The following is a 21,486-nucleotide window of genomic DNA, read 5'->3' on the forward strand; positions in this document are numbered from 1 at the left end:
ATCATAATCAAGTCTAGGGGTCGAGTGTAACTTTCCAGTTTTGCCCATCATTCTCCAAGGTCCAAGGCAATACTGGAAATCTGGTCCAGTTCATGGATTCAATTAATCCTACACTATATGTGCCTAGGGTCTCACCCTGGTAGCTGAGACACGCCACCCCAACCGACTTGGTGGCACTACAGTGTCAGCCTTGTCAGGATAGGTCTCCCAGACCAATCCACTGGCTGTGAACATTCTAAACTAACACGAGTCTCATTAAGTGTCCAGTTTAAGGGTATTACATAGAAACATACCAAGGGAACATGAATCAAATATGCACTTTTGTTCATTCACAATAAACTCATAAAGTACATCATTTTGATTGAAGCTAAGGGCATACAAAACTGTCTAACAGCTCCCACTTGCACTTAGGTCCAATCAGGTACTAGCCGGAGTCTCATTCTTTCCACGTGTTTCTCAAACACTTTCTGTGATAGTGGCTTCGTCAATGGGTCTACTACATTTTCCGCTGACGCTACCTTCTGAATCAGGATGTCCCCTCTACCAACAATCTCCCACAGTACGTGGTACTTCCTCTCGATGTGCTTCGACTTCGAGTGGGCTCGTGCCTCCTTAGCCTGAGCAATGGCTCCATTGTTGTCACACAACAATGGGATGGGTGATGTGCTGGACGGAACTACTCCCAACTCGTGAACGAACTTCTTCATCCACACGGCTTCTTTGGCAGCCTCACTTAAGGCAATGTACTTGGCCTCGGTCGTTGAGTTTGCAGTGGACCCTTGTTTGCTGCTTTTCCAGCAAATAGCACACGATCCGATCGTGAAAACATATCCTGATGTAGACTTTCAATCATCTGGATCCGACTGGAAATCGGCATCTGTATACCCTTGGATCTGTAGTGAGCTACCGTCGAATACTAGACAAAACTCTTTTGTCCTTCGAAGGTACTTAAGTATGTTTTTCACAGCAGTCCAATGCTCCTGCCCTGGGTTGGCCTGAAATCTGCTTACTACACTCACTACCTGAGCAATGTCAGGACGAGTGCACAGCATGACATACATGATGCTCCCTACGGCAGAGGCATAGGGAACGTCTTTCATGCCATCAATCGCCTCAAAAGTCTTGGGAGACATCTTCTTGGAGAGAGTGACTCCGTGCGTGAAAGGAACGTTTCCTTTCTTGGAATTTTCCATGCTGTATCTTTGGACTATTTTGTCAATGTAACCAGATTAGGATAATCCTATTATCCACTTCGATCTATCTCTATAGAGTCGAAGACCTACTATATAGGAGGCTTCTCCAAGATCTTTCATGGAGAATTGCTGTGATAGCCATACTTTCACCGTATTTAACATTCCTACATCATTCCCAATGAGTAGAATGTCATCTACATACAGAACCAAGAAGGTAACCATATCTCCACTGTATTTCCTGTAGACACAGGGTTCATCCGGATTCTGCTCGAAGTCAAACGATTTGACAGCAGAGTCAAAACGGATGTTCCAACTTCTAGAAGCTTACTTAAGTCCATAAATGGATCTGTTAAGTTTACATACCATGTTTTCCTGACCTGTAGCAATGAAGCCATGCGGTTGCTGCAAATAGATATCTTCAGTAAGATCTCCATTCAGGAATGCAGTTTTGACATCCATTTGCCAAATCTCATAATCATGGTATGCTGCTACAGTTAGCAGGATCCTAATGGATTTAAGCATGGCCACAGGCGAAAAGGTTTCTTCATAATCGATGCCCTCTTTCTGAGTGTACCCTTTCGCCACCAGACGAGCCTTGAAGGTCTCAACTTTACCATCGGGGCCCTTCTTCCTCTTATAAATCCATTTGCAACCGATTGCTTTTACCCCGGAGGGCGGATCTACTAGAGTCCAGACTCCATTGGTCTCCATTGAGTCCATCTCTGCTCTCATGGCCTCCACCCACTTCTGGGAATCTATGTCCAACATAGCTTCCTCGTAAGTCATGGGATCCTCCTCACTAGTCAAGGTTTCCACCAAGTAACTATCCTGGTCATAAACATAACGGACTGGTGGCCTGGATACCCGAGTAGATCTTCTAGGTTGGTCACTACCTGGAACTTGTGGGACATCTCCCACTGCTCCTGAGCTCTCCTCATCAAGAACAACTTCCTAACGATGGGTGTCTAGGATATAGTCGGTTTCCAAGAATTGCGCATTTCGACTGCATAACACTTTCTGCTCGCTTGGGTCATAGAATATGTAACCTACAAAGCCTTTTGGGTAGCCTACAAATAGGCAACGACTGGTCTTGGATTCCAACTTGTCTGCACTCGTTCCTTTTACATGTGCTGGACAACCCCAAATCTTCAAGTGTCTGACACTTGGTTTCTTTCCGGTCCAAAGTTCATATGGAGTATTCGGAACCGATTTGGTTGGAACTCGATTCAGCACATAGATCGCAGTCTCTAATGCGTAACCCCAAAAGGATGTGGGTAACTCTGAGTGTATGAGAAGCGACCGGACCATATCCAATAAGGTCCTATTCCTCCTCTCTGAAACACCGTTAAGTTGTGGTGTAGCAGGAGGTGCTAACTGTGATACTATCCCATTGTCCTTTAAGTAGTCCCTAAATTCGTTAGAGAGATATTCACCACCTCGATCTGATCGAAGGGCTTTAATTTCTCTCCCTAACTGTTTCTCGACCTCTTGTCTAAACTCTTTGAACTTTTCAAAGGATTCAGATTTGTGTCTCATTAGGTACACGTAACCATATCGTGAAAAATCATCTGTGAAGGTGATGAAATACACGTGTTGATTTCGTGTCCTAACACTCAGGGGACCACATACATCAGTATGTATTAGGTCAAGTGTGCCTGTACATCTTTCAGGCTTACCGTTAAATGGCCGCTTCGTCAGCTTGCCTTATAGGCAAGGCTCACAGGTGGGAAGATCTTCTACAGTTAGAAAATCCAAAGGACCATCCTTTACTAACCTTGTGATTCGGTTAACACCGATGTGGCCAAGTCGGTAATGCCATAGACACGTGGGATTAACTGTATCACGGGCTCTCTTCTTGGGGATTTTAGCCGACGTAATTTCGGTTATGTTAGTTTCTAGAGAAGGATGTAGAACATAGAGACCGTTCTCCAGTTCCCCGTATGTGATGAATCTGTTATTTCTTTTAATAGTAATCGTATTATTAAAGAAGACAGAATAACCATTTGCACACAGTTTTGAGACAGAAATCAAATTTCTCCCTAAATTTTGCACATAAAAACAATCTTTCAGTACAATTGTTCATTCTCTAAAAAGTAACTCCACGGTTCCTATGGCCGCGGCTGCAACAGTTGCATTAGTCCCCAAGTAAAGTGTGACTTCTCCTTCACTCAGCCTTCTGCTTACCTTGAACCCCTGCAGTGAGTTACATGCATGAGTTGAAGCCCCAGAGTCAATACACCAGGATGCAGAAGCTACCAATAAATTGGTTTCTATAACACAAGTTTCGAAATTACCTTTCTTGGATTCCAGGTAGGCAGGACAGTTCCTTTTCCAGTGGCCGGTCTTCTTGCAAAAATGACAAGCATCTGATGCCTTGCCCTTCCTCTATTTCTTGGGTTTGGCAGCCTTCTTCTGGGGCTTTCTCTTTGCCTTCCTTTTCTTGCCCGATTTGCCAGTTTCAACAAGCATGGCAATGGGCTCATCCTTTTTAATCAATTCTCCGGCCCTTTGCAACATATTGCTGAGTTCCTGCAAGCTGCCGTTCAGTTTGTTCATGTTGTAGTTCCTGATGAATGGATTAAAGGATGGAGGCAGAGAGTTGAGAATAGCATCGATCTGTGTTACTAGGTCTAGCCCGGATCCAAGAGCCTCTAGTTCGTTGATATAGCCCATCATCCGAAGACAATGGTCGTGAACCTATTGACCCTTGGACATCTGTGCGGTCATGAACTATTTCAAGACCTTTTGTCGAGTAGAACGATTATGCTCTTCGTACATTGTCTTCAGACTGTCCAGTACGTCCTTAGCTAGTTCGATCTGATCGAACTGCCTCTAAAGAGGCAATAATATAGCAGCGGGCAAGGGAGTTTTTCTCCTCCCATTCTTGGTATTCTCTTCTTCGGGCCTCGGAAGCCCTATCTCCCGGACGATCCGGGGCAGGATTCTTGGCTACGTTATCCATTTTTCAGAGGTTAAGACAAACATAAGGTTCCTGTACCAGTCGGCATAGTTTGGGCTCTTCAACTTGTTGTCATCAAGCAATTTTGCAAATGATCCGTTTGCCATTTTCTGATAAAAGAGCAAACATCAGTCCACAACCTAATTTGATTCATGTTCTTTTCATAGATATGGATTTTAATCTACGTTCCATTTCCATTTATTCATCTCTGAGATTTCCCTCCTTTCTCAGTAACGGAGAATACGGGTCGTCTCTGGAAATGTGGGAAATCACATAGGGTGCGTGGAGCCAACTGTTTCAGCTGCAAAACCCCACCACCTTTCTGTGAAGGATCATATCCACTCATCATATGAGTTTTCCCTTTGGCCTCTGTCAGACAAGGTTCAGAGCCATTTTCAGATAAACCTTTCTGTCCAGTGAGTGCTACCCATCATATTCGTGAACGCCAAGGTACCGTGAGAGAGTTCCCATTTTTTGGTGAAGCCCCTCCCACTTCGGTCTATGACGCCCCTATCATCTTATGAAACATTTAGACAAGCCCAACAGCAAATGGATTGCCCATTTTCTGGTGCGTTTCCCCATTACTGAAGGACCCATCCTCATGCTAATGATGGAAGGCCTTTAGAGAGTTCTTCATATGAATCTCCCTATCACATGCACTCATATTAGCTGGAGGGATTAGTTAATTACGCCCTAGTTCTAATTTTTGGTCAGACCAAAGTAGCTTCCACTGACTTTCATAAAGCCAGATTTCGGTGGGCCTAAAACGGCTAGGGTTTCGCACGTAACCTCTCGATGAGGTGTGGGGCCCACCACTGAGGGAGGTCATCCAATGACCAAAAGGGACACCTTGGCAATGATGTGCATTCAGCCATTGTGTGCGCAAGAGCCACTGCCGATTGAGCATGGGCCAAGTACATCACAGGCAGGGATAAATTGATCTAATCAATTAACCATCTGTAAGGCCCATTTGAAGCCCATTTTAAATTCATAATATTAACCATTAATATTATCTAGGTACATGGGCCGAATGGTTCAGCCCATATAGCTTTAAAAGTTAAGTGGGCTTTTAGCAGTTTTAACCTTTTAAAACTGGGCCTTTACAGGTTGGGCCGAATTAACCATTTAATTAAACATCAATCCTTAGGCCCATTAGTGGGAAAATTAGGGCTGACTTTCAGCCTTGATTAAACCCTAGATTCGGTCCAAACAATTTGAACCAATTTTGGTTCGAATGGGTCTAGGGTTTGATCTTTAATTAAATCTTTAATTCAAGAAAATAATCTGAAATTAAATACTGATAAAAGAAAAACAAGAATCAGTCAATCAGGGCTGTTCGCACAATCCATCCTGCAAAACAGAGGTTAGATCACAGTTTGCAGTTTCATAAATTGCAAATCGCAGATTGCAGTTCTCCCATCTGCGAAATCTCCTTTTCTGTGCCGCCATCTTCGATCCAAAATTAAAATAAATAGAAATCCTATTTCTATTAATAATTACATCAGATCGAATACCTATACATTGAGTCTAAAAAATAAAAAAAAAAATTATTTATAGACCAAGAATAATTCAAGAACTGCAAAAACGCAGGTTCCCTGCGCAAATCAAGATTTCGATCTCCTTTTGTACGAATAGCCCATAAATCAAGAAAATCAGAAAGAACAATTATAAATAATAATTAGATTTATGTAAAATTAATTTCAGATTATTCGCCCATTAATTTTGGGAACATATTTCCCAAAACCCATATCTGCGCAAATCGGGTAGAACACCTTCTGCCCATTTACGCAGGTTCAGATCTGAAACAAATTGGTTCAAGATTTGAACCTGGCTCTGATACCACTGAAGGGATGAGAGATCCATCCCATGGATGCCCAAAGATTGCGGAATAAGGGGCGAATTTCAAAAATTTTTCTCTCCCTTCAACTGGGAATCACATTCCCTATTTAGAAAATCATATTTTCAAGGATCATTCTTGAACCTTAAACTGAACCAGATCTGAACCAAAAGGAGTAGGAGAGAATTATACCTGATACGGAGAAGTAGTATCTCCCAATGGAGGTGTTCACGCCCAAGGAAGGATCCAAAGACTGCTCCCACTGAAGATGGCGCAGTGCAGGATGGAGTAGAATCAGTAGTGTTCTTCTCCAAGAACTTTGTCCTTCGCAAGAATCAGCAAGATAGCACATGAGCACAACTTCCTACCAATTCTTTCTCAAAGAACTGATCTCAAGATCGAATCTTGACTTCTCCCACAACTGGAGATCGAACTGGCAAACAGGGTGGCAAGAACAGGGAGGCGGCAAGAGAGTATTCGTAGGGTGCAAAATTCTCTCTTCTTGATTTCAGCACTAAAGAAAATCTGATGTATCTTTTCTAAAGGCTGTCGCCCCCTCCTTCTTTTTGTTAACCTAAAAGATCAGCTCCTAATCCCATTAGGAGCTGCTTATCCAAATCATATTTGGATCAACATTCTCTTCAGGTGATAAGGATAAACCCTTATCTTATCTGCATATTAGATCAGCTTTCTCTTAATCTCATTATGAGGTTTCTAGATCTGAATCACATTCAGATCTGGACTCTCTGAGTGGATAGGGTCAAGACCCTATCCTATCTGCTAATCCATCTCAGAATTCGCCCCATTATTAACTAAGTAAATAGCCTAGTTCGAAATGGGCTTTAGGCCCATTAAGCTTATATACTCACTTAACCTTCCTAACTACTGTCCAGTTGGTCTTCCTTGTATGGCGTGGGACCCAAGCATTGATGTACACATCAGCCACATGGGTTCGGCCCAACCTTTGTTACAAGGCCTGGCTGAATACACTGTTAAGGACGGTGCACCCCCTGAAACCCATCAAATGGGCTCTATGGGCCCAACACTTACCCTAAGTGGTCCCTGGGCCAAGCCACCTTGTAACACCCAGGGACTGTGGGCAGATGCAAGATTAGCCCATCAGGTATTATCCTCAATGGTCTTACACTTAACCTCTCAGCTCATAATGATCATACACTGCCCGACAAGAGAGGACTTCTCCCTCGGCTGCAAGGAACAGTGTTGCACTCTCTACTTATATGGATCTTGGGAATTAAAACCTTCTTGCAAACATTTTAGAAACCACAATATGTACTTTTATATGTCATATAAAATATACTTTGCAAAACAAATTTCAACGGTTGAAATCGGCTGCCGGCAGTCTTGGTTTCCATCAGTGAGAGTGCAGCCCCGATCATTACCTCTGTCCGACAAAGGGGCTGATCCTGTCACTATGATCACTCACTCAGATGAATTCTCGGACTGGCCCAACATACCCAGGTTTTGACCCCCGCTAAGGATCTCACTGATTGGTACATCAAAGACAGTTCGATCCGACACCTAGTGCAGTATCATAATTGAGTCTAGGGGTCGGGTGTAACTTTCCAGTTTTGCCCATCAATCTCCAAGGTCAAGAGCAATATTGGAAATCTGGTCCAGTTCATGGATTCAATTAATCCTACACTGTATGTGCCTAGGGTCTCACCCTGGTAGCTGAGACACGCCACCCCAACCGACTTGGTGGCACTACAGTGTCAGCCTTGTCAGGATAGGTCTCCCAGACCGATCCACTGGCTGTGAACATTCTAAACTAACACGAGTCTCATTAAGTGTCCAGTTTAAGGGTATTACACAGAAACATACCAAGGGAACATGAATCAAATATGCACTTTTATTCATTTACAATAAATTCATAATGTACACCATTTTGATTGAATGTAAGGGCATACAAAACTGTCTAACAAAAACAAAGATAGATTTGTCTAACAATGAAGATAAATTTGCTTGAAGATAAAGACAAATTAATGGATTTTGAGAATAAGGTCATATCTCTCCTTCTACAAGGTAAGCAATCTAAAAACAAAAGGAAAAAACAAATGAGGGACTAGAGACCAAAATGAGAACATAGTTACCTCTCTCATTTTTCAAAGATCATATGTGTTGGAAGGGTTAGGATCCATATATGAATGGCCGAACCGTGGTAGATGGTTGGGCAAAATTTCAAAAATTTCCTAATCCTTATAGGAATCAAATTCCCTATGTTTTGAAAAACTACTTTTTTCAATATCGGTCTTGCACTGAACCAGATCGGATTTGAAACCAAAAGAAGGAAATATGTTCCTGATATGGATACCATAAACGTAGATCCCAAGGTGGAAGTATTCGTGCCCAAATCTAATTTGGATATGGATTCTATCATGAGATAAGCCCCATCCTCTTAAGAGGATGGGTGCTTCATACCCATTTCCAAACCTAGATTTGACCCAGAGCAATGTGACAACTTACTTAATCTTATTAATTATGGGCCTTAGGCTCATTTCCTCAAAGGCTCATGACCCAAGTTGTTGCATGGCCAACTTAAGCCTAATTTGTATGGCATGGGACCCCACAATGACCTCACATAAGTCCACATGGGTTCGGTTCAGCCTCTATAAAAAGGGTTAGCCGAATTTACTACTAAATGCAGTGAACCCCTGAGCACATCATTGTGGGTTCAATATGGGTCCAACATTTACATCTAAATGATCATTGAATTCAGTCATCCTATGAAGACCCAAGGATAATGGAATTAAGTAAGATAAATCCCATCAGGTAATCATTCTTGTAATGGTCTCTTACACATAACCTCTCGGCCCATAATGATCACAACATTGCCCGATAGGGAATGACCTCTCCCCTAGTTGCAAGGTACAGTGTCACACTCTCTACTCGGATGGATCCCGGGAATTAAAACCTTTTTGCAAACATTTTTCATAAAACATTAATATACATATATGTATCATATAAATGTATTTTGCAAAACTAATCTCAAAAACAATTGAAATCCAGTGCCGATAGTTTAGGCTTCCCTCTAAAAGAGTGTAAGCCCTACCATTCACTTTGTCCGACAAAGGAGTCGATTATATCACTATGATCACTCACTCAGATGAATTTTTAGACTCCCCCAATATACGCAGGTTTTGACCCTTGATGGATCTCACTAATTGTTATATCAAAGACAACCCAATCCAACACTTAGTGTAGTACTATAATCAAGTCTAGGGGTTATGTGTAATTTCCCAATTTTGTTCATCAATCTGCAAGATCCAGGGCATAACTGGAAAATGATCCGGATTCAATGTTTCATTCAAACACACACTGCATGTGCTTTGGGTCTAACCCTAGCAGTTAAGACAAGCTGCCCTAACTTCTTTGGTAGCACATTAGTTTTAGCCTTAGCAGGATAAACTCCCAAGTCTATCCAATGGCTGAAAACATTCTAAACTAACACGAGTCTCATAAGTGTTTAGTTTAAAGGGTAATTTCATAGAAACATACCAATATTAACATGAAACAATAATGTATTTTTATTCATTTACAATAAATGTATTTGTACATCAATCTGATTGGAGCTAAGGGTATACATTGTCTAACAAAAGGTAGAGATTTCTAGAGTTACTCTCTCGTAGTTCAAAGTCGTTCTCCTCTCTCTCTCTGCTTTAGGAGAAGGCACTCGAAATAGATGCAAAGAAAATTCCTATTTACTTTGACCAACAATGAGAGCAAAGTTTTTCTTATTATTTTCAATGCAAAACCATGGCACATATACTTGAATAAAAAAATGATGCACTTTTGAACTCTTACCAAATGGATACAAACCTGAAACAAAGTGCATATTTGCAATGATTCAGCTTTTGTATTCCTTTCAAATGTAGCCTTTTAAATGAAAACACACTTTGTCTTAAAAAAACAACCTAAATGAGTGAAAGGATGTACACTTACTCCTATTAAAATGTAAAAGGAAAGAATGTCTGTCACCACTAGGAGTGTTTCCTCTTTTATAAAAGAGCCAAGATTTTTTTTTCTTTTAAAAAATTTGTGTTCAGGAAGGGATTGGGGGACCAATAGCAAGCAATGAAATGGTGCACCACCAATTTTAGCATAGCAAAGAAGTCTGAGAATTGCATGAAATATTTACTTGTAGTATTTGTATCCTATGGTGGGATTTGATCCGATTCAAATTTGGATGCAATTCATTTAAATCAAATTTATAAGTTTTTCATAGTTGAATCAAAGTGGATTTAAAAAATGTGAGCACATATATGCATTGATTGAATGTGAATTCATCAAATTTTGAATCAAACTCTAATTGCCTGAATTCTTGTTAGGTTAGATTTGAATATTACCCTATCTGAATTTGATGAATCCTTTTGTATACCTATTGATTTTGTGATGCACTCAAGTATATGTTGCTTACTAGTCGTGCCCTCGTGCGATGCATGGGCTTTGTTAACCAAAGTTTAAGCAAGCACCACCCTACATTTCTAATTGAGCCAAGTGAGTTATGGTTGATTTACAATTCATTAAGTTTTTACAATTATTGGGGTAATGAGGTTTGTTAGATTTTTAGGATTCTTAGGGCCATTAGCCTTTTCAATTTAATTAGGTTTATTAGGTTTTTTAGTTTAACTAGGTTTGTTATAGTTAATTACATTAGTGAGGTTGTAGGTAATAATTTAAATATCAAATTATTGTAATTTAAGTATTTTTAAATTAAAATTAAATGAGCTTTAAATTAATAAAAATAATTAATTTAATTATGATTATTTAGGTTAATTAGGCTAATTTGGCTTGGTTAACTAAATTAATTACAATTTACGAAGGCTGTGAAGACATGAGTAAAGATCAATAATTTCATTACACTAATTGAGCAGCAATACATTAGTGTAATGAAATTAGCATTTTTTTGAAGCCGAAATTTCTGTAAAGATAGCTAATTATTAGAAAATAGTTACTTTAATTATTTCTATTGGTTAGTATTAATAGTGTCCTGTTATTTCTGTTAAAATAATCAATAAATTTACCGTAATTAATAGTAAATTATATGAAATTTGGTATTTACAGTCGTTTTTGTTTTGTGCTAATAGTAAACTCTTTGAAATCTTTTGATTGGAAACCAATCAGATTTAATTGGTCCATGCAGCCGCACTGATTTGAGTCAATTCTTTGTTTTGTGAAACAAAACCAATTAGATTAATTTGTGTAGTTAGACCGGACTAAGCCAATTTAAGTTACTAGTAAGTGTGCACGTGTTTTTCACATGTCAATTCTAGATGATGATAATGATAGGAATAATGTATCCAAAATCTTCTATAAAATCCATGTATTTTTTATTTTTTATAATTTTGTCTTTCACTACTAATTGGATGTAGATTGCAAAATCTGAATATGATTACGTAAGCACCTCATATTGGGCTGTAAAGTTTTAGGTATCATTAACAAGCCTATTTACTTGACTAAATTTTTCTTTTTGTAATGTTTTATCTTCTTATTATATTTTTTGTTTATTTATCAAAAAAATGTAAGATTTAAAGAGAGGGAATTGAATGATGTGAACATTGTAGTTCAAGTTACATTTTAAACCTCACAATTAAATAGAATTAAATTCAAAAAATGTGTATTTTAGTCAAAATAAAGTTCCAAAATCTTATTCATATTTTTAATAGCAATGTAAATTTGGAGTTATAGATGTGTTCAAAATTTTCTATAATTTTTTTTATTTTTATGTGTGTAAAAATAATATTGTTATGTACACTTATTTTTTGTTTAATATGATAGATATATGATATTATACATGTGCCCTAATGCTTTTTGTAAAATTTATGTATGTTTTGTGTTTTTATATTTTATTAATTTTTATTATTTAATTATGACATTAAAGGTTGACAAATTTGACCCAAAAGTTGAATAATTGATGTCTGCTAAACAGAAAAATAACTTAATTTTTTTTGTCTGTTTTAGATTATGTATTTCATTTTCATTATCAATAAAAATAATTATTGTTTATTACATTTCTTTTTTTTTAATTTGATTAATAAAAAATATCATAAATGTATCTATTTTTATATTTTTGTAATTTTCTATATTTATTTCTATTTTAAAATTTTATTATCTAACTATGACTTCATGGATTGGCTAATTTGATTTGGATAGTTGAACTGCGTAGTCATCACTTGGATAAAGAATGGTTATGTTTTTTATTAAGTTTTAAAATATATGGGTTTATATTGTTAAAAGTATTAGACATAAATCTAATTAGTAGCATTTATTAATGAAAAATTACTTAAATATATGATTTAATAAGAGAGAATGGGAGTTAATACCTTAAATACAAGAGTTAATGAGAGTGGATTAGATGAGGTGAAAAGCATTAATTGAAATTATGTTTTTTGATTAAGTTTTAAAATATATGGGTTTATATTGTTAAAAGTATTAGACATAAATCTAATTAGTAGCATTTATTAATGAAAAACTACTTAAATATGTGATTTAATAAGAGAGAATGGAAGTTAATACCTTAAATACAAGAGTTAATGAGAGATGATTAAATGAGGTGAAAAGCATTAATTGAAATTATGCTTTCAACCTTCAGAATTAGAGATGGACTAAATAACAAATGTGGGCATTTTAGTCAAGAAAATTTCCACAGCCTTATTCATATTTTTTATCATAGTATAGATTTATTGGGTTGGGTTTTGAATCCATTTAATGGAAAGGATTCGACCCATTTATGTCACTCTCTCAACCCGTTAATATGCTAAGGTGTTCCCTCGATGTGGCAAACACAACAAAGATAGAGGTGTTGGGCCAATAAGACCCCACCCTTTGCCACCTAATGGTTTTTGTAGACTTCAGAAAGAATCCTAAAGTGGAATTTCCAGATTGAAATGGATGAAATGAGGGAAACCTGAGGAGATGAGATATCCATCGTATGGACGCCCGAATCTTGCGGAATAGAATGGGCGAATTTCAAAATTTTCTCTCCATCCTACTGGGAATCGAATTCCCTATTTTAGAAAAATCATATTTTTCAAGGATCAATCTCGAACCAAGAACCGAACCAAATCTGAACAGAAACAGCAGGAGAGGGATATACCTGATACGCCCAAGGAAGGAACCAAAAACTGCTCCTACTGAAGATGGCGTAGTGCAGGATGGAGCAGAGTCAGCAGTGTTCTTCCCAAGAACCTGATCCTTTGCAAGAATCAGCAGGACGACACGTGAGCACAGCTTCCTATCAGTCCCTTCACAAGAAACTGATATCAAGATCCAATCTTGATTTCTCCCACTTAACTGGAGATCGAACTGGCAGGTGAGGCGGCGATAGGAAGGAGGCGGCAAGAAAGAATTTCGTAGGGTTGCTAAATTATTTTTTCTGTGATTTCAGCTCTAAAGAGGATGTGAATATATGTCTTCTAAAGGCTGCCACCCCCTCCTTCTTTTATAAGCTTAAAGGGATCAGCTCCTAATCCCATTAGGAGTTGTTGATCCAAATCATATTTGGATCAGAATCCCTCTAAGTGATAAGGGTAAACCCTTATCTTATCTGTAGATCAGATCAGGCTCCTCTTAATCCTATTTGGAGGTTTCCAGATCTGAATATGATTCAGATCTGGACTCTTTGAGTGGATAGGGTTATGACCCAATCCTATCTGCTAATCTAATCTCAGAATTCACCCCTTATTTAACTGATCAAATCAACCCAGTTCGAAATGGGCTTTAGGCCCAATAAGGTTATGTACTCACTTAGCCTTCCAAACTGCTGCCCAGTTGGGCTTCCTTTTATGGCGTGGGACCCAAACATTGATCTGCACATCAGCCACAAGGGTTCAGCCCAGCCTTTGTTACAAGGCCTGGCCAAATACACTGTTATGGACAGTGCACCCCCTGAAACCCATCACATGGGCTCTATGGGCCCAACACTTACCCTAAGTGGTTCCTGGGCCAAGCCACCTTGTAACACCCAGGGACTGTGGGCAGATGCAAGATTAGCCCATCAGGTATTACCTTCACTGGTCTTACACTTAACCTCTCAGCCCATAATGATCAAACACTGCCCGACAACAGAGGACCTCTCCCTTGACTGCAAGGAACAATGTTGCACTCTCTACTCACATGGATCCCGGGAATTAAAACCTTTTGCAAACGTTTGAAACCATAACATATATATATACTTTTATATCTCATATAAAATATATTTTGCAAAACAAATCTCAACAATTGAAATCGGTTGCCGGCAGTCTTGGTTTCCATTAGAGAGAGTGCATCCCGATCCTTACCATTGTCTGACAAAGGGGCTGATCCTGTCACTATGATCACTCACTCAGATGAATTCTCGGACTGTCCCAACATACCCAGGTTTTGACCCCCGTCAAGGATCTCACTGATTGGCACATCAAAGACAGTCCAATCCGACACCTAGTGCAGTATCATAATCGAGTCTAGGGGTCAGGTGTAACTTTCCAGTTTTGCCAATCAATCTCCAAGGTCTAGGGCAATACTAGAAATCTGGTCCGGTTCAAAGATTCAATTAATCCTACATTGCATGTGCCTTGGGTATCACCCTGGTGGCTGAGACAGGCCACCCCAATATTTGGCAGTACACTAGTGTCAGTCTTGGCAAGATAAATCTCCCCAGACTTATCCAACGGTTGTGAACATTCTAAATTAACACAAGTCTCATAAGTGTCCAGTTTAAGAGTATTACACAGAAACATACCACAAGAACATGAATCAAATATGTAATTTATTCATTTACAATAAATTCATAATGTACATCATTCTGATTGGAGCTAAGGGCATACAACTGTCTAATAGCTCCCACTTGCACTTAGGTCCAATCTGGCCGGAGTCCCATACTTTCCACGTGTTTGTCAAGCACTTTTTGTGTCAGTGGCTTAGTCAATGGGTCTGCTACATTCTCCGCTGACACTACCTTCTGAATCAGGACGTCCCCTCTACCAACAATCTCCCGCAGTACATGGTACTTCCTCTCGATGTGCTTCAATTTCGAGTGGGCTCGTGGCTCCTTAGCCTGAGCAATCACTCCATTGTTTTCACACAACAACGGGATGGATGATGTGCTGGATGGAACTACTCCCAATTCGTGAACAAACTTCTTCATCCACACGGCTTCCTTGGCAGCTTCACTTGCGGCAATGTATTTGGCTTCAGTTGTGGAGTCTGCCGTGGACCCCTGTTTGCTGCTTTTCCAGCAAACAACATACGATCCTATCGTGAAAACATACCTAGATGTAGACTTTCTATCATCTGGATACGATCGGAAATCGGCATCAGTATACCCCTGGATCTGTAGTGAGCTACCATCGAATACCAGACAAAACTCTTTTGTCCTTTGAAAGTATTTAAGTATGTTTTTCACAGCAGTCCAGTGCTCCTACCCTGGGTTGGCCTGAAATCTGCTTACCACACTTCATGCCCTCAATCTCCTCGGAGGTCTTGGGAGACATCTTCTTGGAGATAGTGACTCTGTGCCTGAAAGGAACATTTCCCTTCTTGGAGTTCTCCTTGTTGTATTTCTTGACAACTTTGTCAATGTAAGCAGATTGGGATAATCCTATTATCCGCTTTGATTTATCTCTATAGAGTCGAAGACCCAATATATAGAAGGCTTCTCCAAGATCTTTCATGGAGAATTGCTGTGAAAGACATACTTTCACCATAGTCAACATTCCTACATCATTCCCAATGAGTAGAATGTCGTCTACATACAGAACCAGAAACGTAACCTTATCCCCACTGGACTTCCTGTAAACACAAGGCTCATCCGGATTCTGCTCAAAGTCAAACTTTTTGATAGTAGAGTCAAATCGGATGTTCCAACTCCTATAAGCTTGCTTAAGTCCATATATGGATCTATTTAGTTTAAATACCATGTGTTCCTGACTCACAGCTATGAAGCCTTGCGGCTGCTGCATATAGATATTTTCAGTAAGATCTCCATTTAGGAACGCAGTTTTGACATCCATTTGCCAAATCTCGTAGTCATGGTATGCTGCTACAGCTAGCAGGATCCTAATGGATTTAAGCATGGCCACACGCGAAAAGGTTTCCACATAATCGATGCCCTCTTTCTGAGTGTACCCTTTCGCCACTAGACGAGCTTTGTAGGTCTCAACCCTGCCATCGGGGCCCTTTTTCCTCTTATAGATCCATTTGCAACCAATTGCTTTTACCCCGGGGAGTGAATCTATTAGAGTCCAGACTCCATTGGTCTCCATTGAGTCCATCTCAGCTCTCATGGCATCTACCCACTTAAGGGAGTTGATGTCCAACATAGCTTCCACATAAGTCACGGGATCCTCCTCACTAGTCAAGGCTTCCACCAGGTAACTATCCTAGTCATAACCAAAACGGTCTGGTGGCCTGGATACCCAGGTAGATCTTCTAGGTTGGTCACTACCTGGAACTTGTGGGACACTTCCCACTACATCCGAGCTCTCCTCATCAAGAACAATTTCCTGGCGATGATTGTTCAGGATGTAATCATTTTCCTAGAATTATGCATTTCGACTACATAACACCTTCTGCTCACTTGGATCATAGAATAGGTAACCCATAGAGCCTTTTGGGTAGCCCACGAATAGGCAACGACTAGTCTTGGATTCCAATTTGTCCGGATTCGTTCTTTTAACGTGATTCGGACAACCCCAAATCTGCAAGTGTCGTACACTTGGTTTCTTTCCTGTCCAAAGCTCATAGGGAGTCTTCGGGACTGATTTGATTGGTACCCGGTTTAGCACGTATATCGCAGTCTCTAATGCGTATTCCCGAAAGGATGTGGGCAACTCTGAATGGACGAGAAGTGACTGGACCATGTTCGATAAGGTCCTATTCCTCCTCTCTGAAACACCGTTAAAGTTGTGGTGAAGCAGGAGGAGCCAATTGTGATATTATCCCGTTGACTTTCAAGTAGTCACTAAATTCGTCAGAGAGATACTCGCCACCTCAATCTGATCGAAGGGACTAAATTTCTCTTCCTAACTATTTCTCGACCTCTTGTCTGAACTCTTTGAACTTTTCAAAGGATTCGGACTTATGTCTCATTAGGTACACGTAACCATACCGAGAAAAATCATTGGTGAATGTAATAAAGTACACGTGCTGGTTACGGGTCCTAACACTCAGGGGACCACATACATCAATATGTATAAGGTCAAGCGTGCCTGTTCATCTTTCAGGCTTACCGTTAAATGGCCTCTTTGTCATCTTACCCTGAAGGCAAGGCTCACAAGTGGGAAGATCTTCTACAGTTAGAAAATCCAAAGGACCATCCTTTACCAGTCTTGTGATTCGGTCAACACCGATATGGCCAAGTCGGTAATGCCATAGGCACGTGGGATTAACTGTATCACGTACTCTTTTCTTAGGGATATCAGCCGACGTAGTTTCGGCTATATTAGTTTCTAGAGAAGGATGTATAACATAGAGACCGTTCTCCAGTTCCCCGTGTGCGATGAATTTATTGTTTCTTTTAATAGTAATCGTATTACTGAAAAAGACAGAATATCCATCCGCACACAGTTTTGAGACAGAAATCAGATTTCTTCGTAAATTTTGCACAAAAAGACAATCTATAAGTACAATGGATCCTTCTTTAAAAAGTAATTCTACGGTTCCTATTGCCGTAGCTGCAACACTTGCAGAAGTCCCCAAGAAGAGAGTCACTTTACCTTCATTCAACCTTCTGCTTACCTTGAACCCTTGCAGTGAGTTACACGCGTGAGTTGAAGCCTCGGAGTCAATACACCAGGACGCAGAAGCCACCAATAAATTGGTTTCTATGACACAAGATTCGAACTTACCTTTCTTGGATTCCAGGTATTGAGGACAGTTCATCTTCCAACGGTCGGTCTGCTTGCAGAAGTGACACGCATTGGATGCCCTGTCTTTCTTCTGCTTCTTGGGTTTGGCAGCTTTCTTCTAAGGCTTCTTTGCCTTCCTCTTTTTCTTGCCTGATTTGCTATCTTCAGCAAGCATAGTCACAGGCTCATCCTTCGTAATCAAATCCTCGGCCCTCTGCAACATGTTGCTGAGTTCCTAGACGCTGACATTCAGCTTGTTCATATTGTAATTCATTATGGACGGATTGAAGGAAGGAGGCAGAGAATTAAGGATGGCATCCACTTGCGTGCCAAGATCTAGCCCGGATCCAAGGGCTTCAAGTTCATTGATATAACCCATTATCCGAAGACAATGGTCGTGAACCTATTGCCCCTTGGACATCTGCGCGGTCATGAGCTGTTTCAAGACCTTCTGCTGAGTAGAACGATTCTGCTCCTCATACATTGTCTTTAGACTATCCAATATGTCCTTGTCAAGTTTGATTTGATTGAACTGCCTCTATATTGGGTTGTTCAGTGAGGCAATGACAAGCGGGCTAGGGAGTTTTTGTCCTCCCAATCTTGGAATTCTCTCATTCTGGCCTCATAAGCCCTATCACTCGGACGTTCCGCGGTAGGATTTTTAACTACCATATCCAATTTTTTAGACGTTAAGACCAACATGAGGTTATGGTACCAATCGGCATAGTTCGGGCCCTTAAGCTTGTTGTCGTCAAGAAGCTTTGCAAATTGTCCGTTTGCCATTTTCTGATAAAACAATAAACATTAGTCCACAACCTAATTTGATTCATGTTCATTACATAGATATGGTTTTTAATCTATGTTCCATTTCCATTTGTTCATATCTGAGATTTCCCTCCCATCTCAGTGATGGAGACTGCGACCTGTCTCTGGAAATGTGGGAAACCACATAGGGTGCATGGAGCCAACTGTTTTAGCTGCAAAACCCCACCACCTTTCTGTGAAGGATCATATCCACTCATCATATGAGTTTTCCCTTTGGCCTCTGTTAGACAAGGTTCAGAGCCGTTTTCAGGTAAACCTTTCTGTCCAGTGAGTGCTCACCCATCGTATTCGTGAACGCCAAGGTACCGTGAGAGAGTTCCCATTTTCTGGTGAAGCCCCTCCCGCATTGGTCTATGATGCCCCTATATTCTTATGAAACATTCAGACAAGCCCAACAGCAAATGGATAGCCCATTTTCTGGTGCGTTTCCTCATTACTGAAGGACCCATCCTCATGCTAATGATGGAAGGCCTTTAGAGAGTTCATCATATGAATCTCCCTATCACATGCACTCATATTTGTTAGAGGGAGTGAATAATTACGCCCTAGTTTGATTTAGGTCAAACCAAAGTGGCTCCCATTGACTTTCATAAAGCCAGATTTCGGTGGGCCCAAATCGGCTAGGGTTTCGTACGTATCCTCTTCAGGATGTGTGGGGCTCACCACTAAGGGAGGTCATCCAATGACCAGCAGGGACACCATGGCAATGATGTGCATTCAGTCATGGTGTGTGCAAGAGCCACTACCGAATCAGCATGGGCCAAGTACTTATGGCCCATGAACGTAGCACATCACACATCCATACATCACATGTAGGGAAGAATTGATCCAATCAATTAATATTTGTAAAGCCCATAATATTAACCATTAATATTATCTAGGTATATGGGCCGAAATTAAGGTTGATCAATTCGATCACTAATTATTGCTAAAAAATTATAGCAAGTATCAAAGTTACTAAAAATATAAAAAATAATTTATATTTATTGAAATTAAATTTCCACTAAAAAATCACTGAAATTTTTTAATTGTTATTTGATAATATCATTAAATATTAAATTGACTAAAATTACTGAAAATATCAATAATCACTTGTTGATAAAAATTACTGATAATTTTTAATTATTAAATTTGTATTTATTAATATTTCAATTAATTATTAATTTGTTAGTAATTATTGGTTTCAATAATTAATTTTCAAAAATTCCTGAAATTAAATTACCAAAATAGTAATTTTAAGCAAGTAATTCTTACTAATTAAAATTTTCAATTACCAAAATTACGAAAATTTATAGTTTAGGTGTTAATATTTACTGAATAATATTCAATAATATCAATAACTTTTGAAAATATAAAAATATTTCACAAAATTTAGGAGGAATTTTAGATGGGAGAGATTGTTTAGTGATTAGTAACATGAGAGAGAGAGAGAGAGAGAGAGAAAGAGTTGGAGTGGAATTCTAGTGAAAAAGATAGGGCTGCCACATGGCAATATATATTAAGAGGTGTTTTAGGAAGAATTTTAGGTGGGAGAGATAGTTTTGGAAGAATTTTAAGAGGGGTTTGGCTAGGCTAAGTGATTGCGAATATGAGAAAGAGATTTGGAGTGGGACTCTAGTGAAGAAGAGAGGATTCCCATGTGCCTACATGGAAGGGCTGGGAAGGGATAAGGGAGAAATGAGAGAGCGTCAAGGAAAAATGAGAGAAAGAGAGGGCTGTTGATGTGGCTTATAGGTAGATGTAGTTTGCACCATTGGGCGACTGGTCCCATGTAAATTTATTTGGATGATCATTCTTATCCTAGCTTGCAACTATTTGCACAAGGCCCATATTAAACCTAGAAATTTGTAGGGGGCCCAACACTCCCTTACATTCTTAGGTTGCATTTGGCATTCCTTATTTTAAGGACTTATCTCTTTTTTGTTGTTAAAATGCCCAAATGAACATGGAGTTTCTAAAAGGAGAAAGTCCTTAATGCCAACCATAAACAGTAGTCAATTATTGAAAAAGGAAGACCTACATTATGTATTATATTATGTATATGGATATTATATTATGTATCTGGATATTATAAATTATATCATACCCAACATGTTTTATATTATATTATGTATATGGATATTATAAATTATATCATATAATATATTTTGTAACCATATTATATATCACGTAATATAAAAAGGGTTCAACTATGATGCCTCAAAGACATATCAGAAAAACTAATATAATCAATCAACCATCATCATAAAAGTGGTAACCAATTAAGTGAATTTATAGGGGTTTTGACTGATGAAAGCCTTCCTTATATCATATCTTTATGACATCATGCATTTTCTATATAACATATTAGGGGAAATCTACATTGACCGAAAGACATGGTAATGGAAGAGCTTTTAATAACAATAAAAAAAATTATTGCGAGTTTCGATAAATACTACCTGATTGGTTACCACTTATATGACACTGATTTTTATTTTATTTTATTTTTTTATTCTGAAATGTGACATTGATTCATTGGTTACAAGTTTTCTGGTATAATATTCAAATCTATAATATTATATCATATAAAATTTAATTAATTACTTAGGTTCAAAGCCCGGTCTAGCCCATAAAGACCTGAGCCCCAGGTTCAGGTCTTCTGGTGATCGGATTTGCTCTTCACACCGACCTTACAGGCACATTCCACCGTGCATTGCGAGCATCTCCGTATTTATGTGTTATTATTTACAGGAAATATTTCCAATGCACAGTGGAATGTGCCTGTGAGGTTGGTGTGAGGCGCCTTTTGTGAGAAGCGATCCCAAATTCCTTCTGGTGTGCTCAATGCAA

The sequence above is a fragment of the Nelumbo nucifera genome, chromosome 1 (genome assembly GCF_055504915.1).
Source record: "Nelumbo nucifera cultivar China Antique chromosome 1, China Antique-T2T, whole genome shotgun sequence".
NCBI lineage: Eukaryota > Viridiplantae > Streptophyta > Magnoliopsida > Proteales > Nelumbonaceae > Nelumbo > Nelumbo nucifera.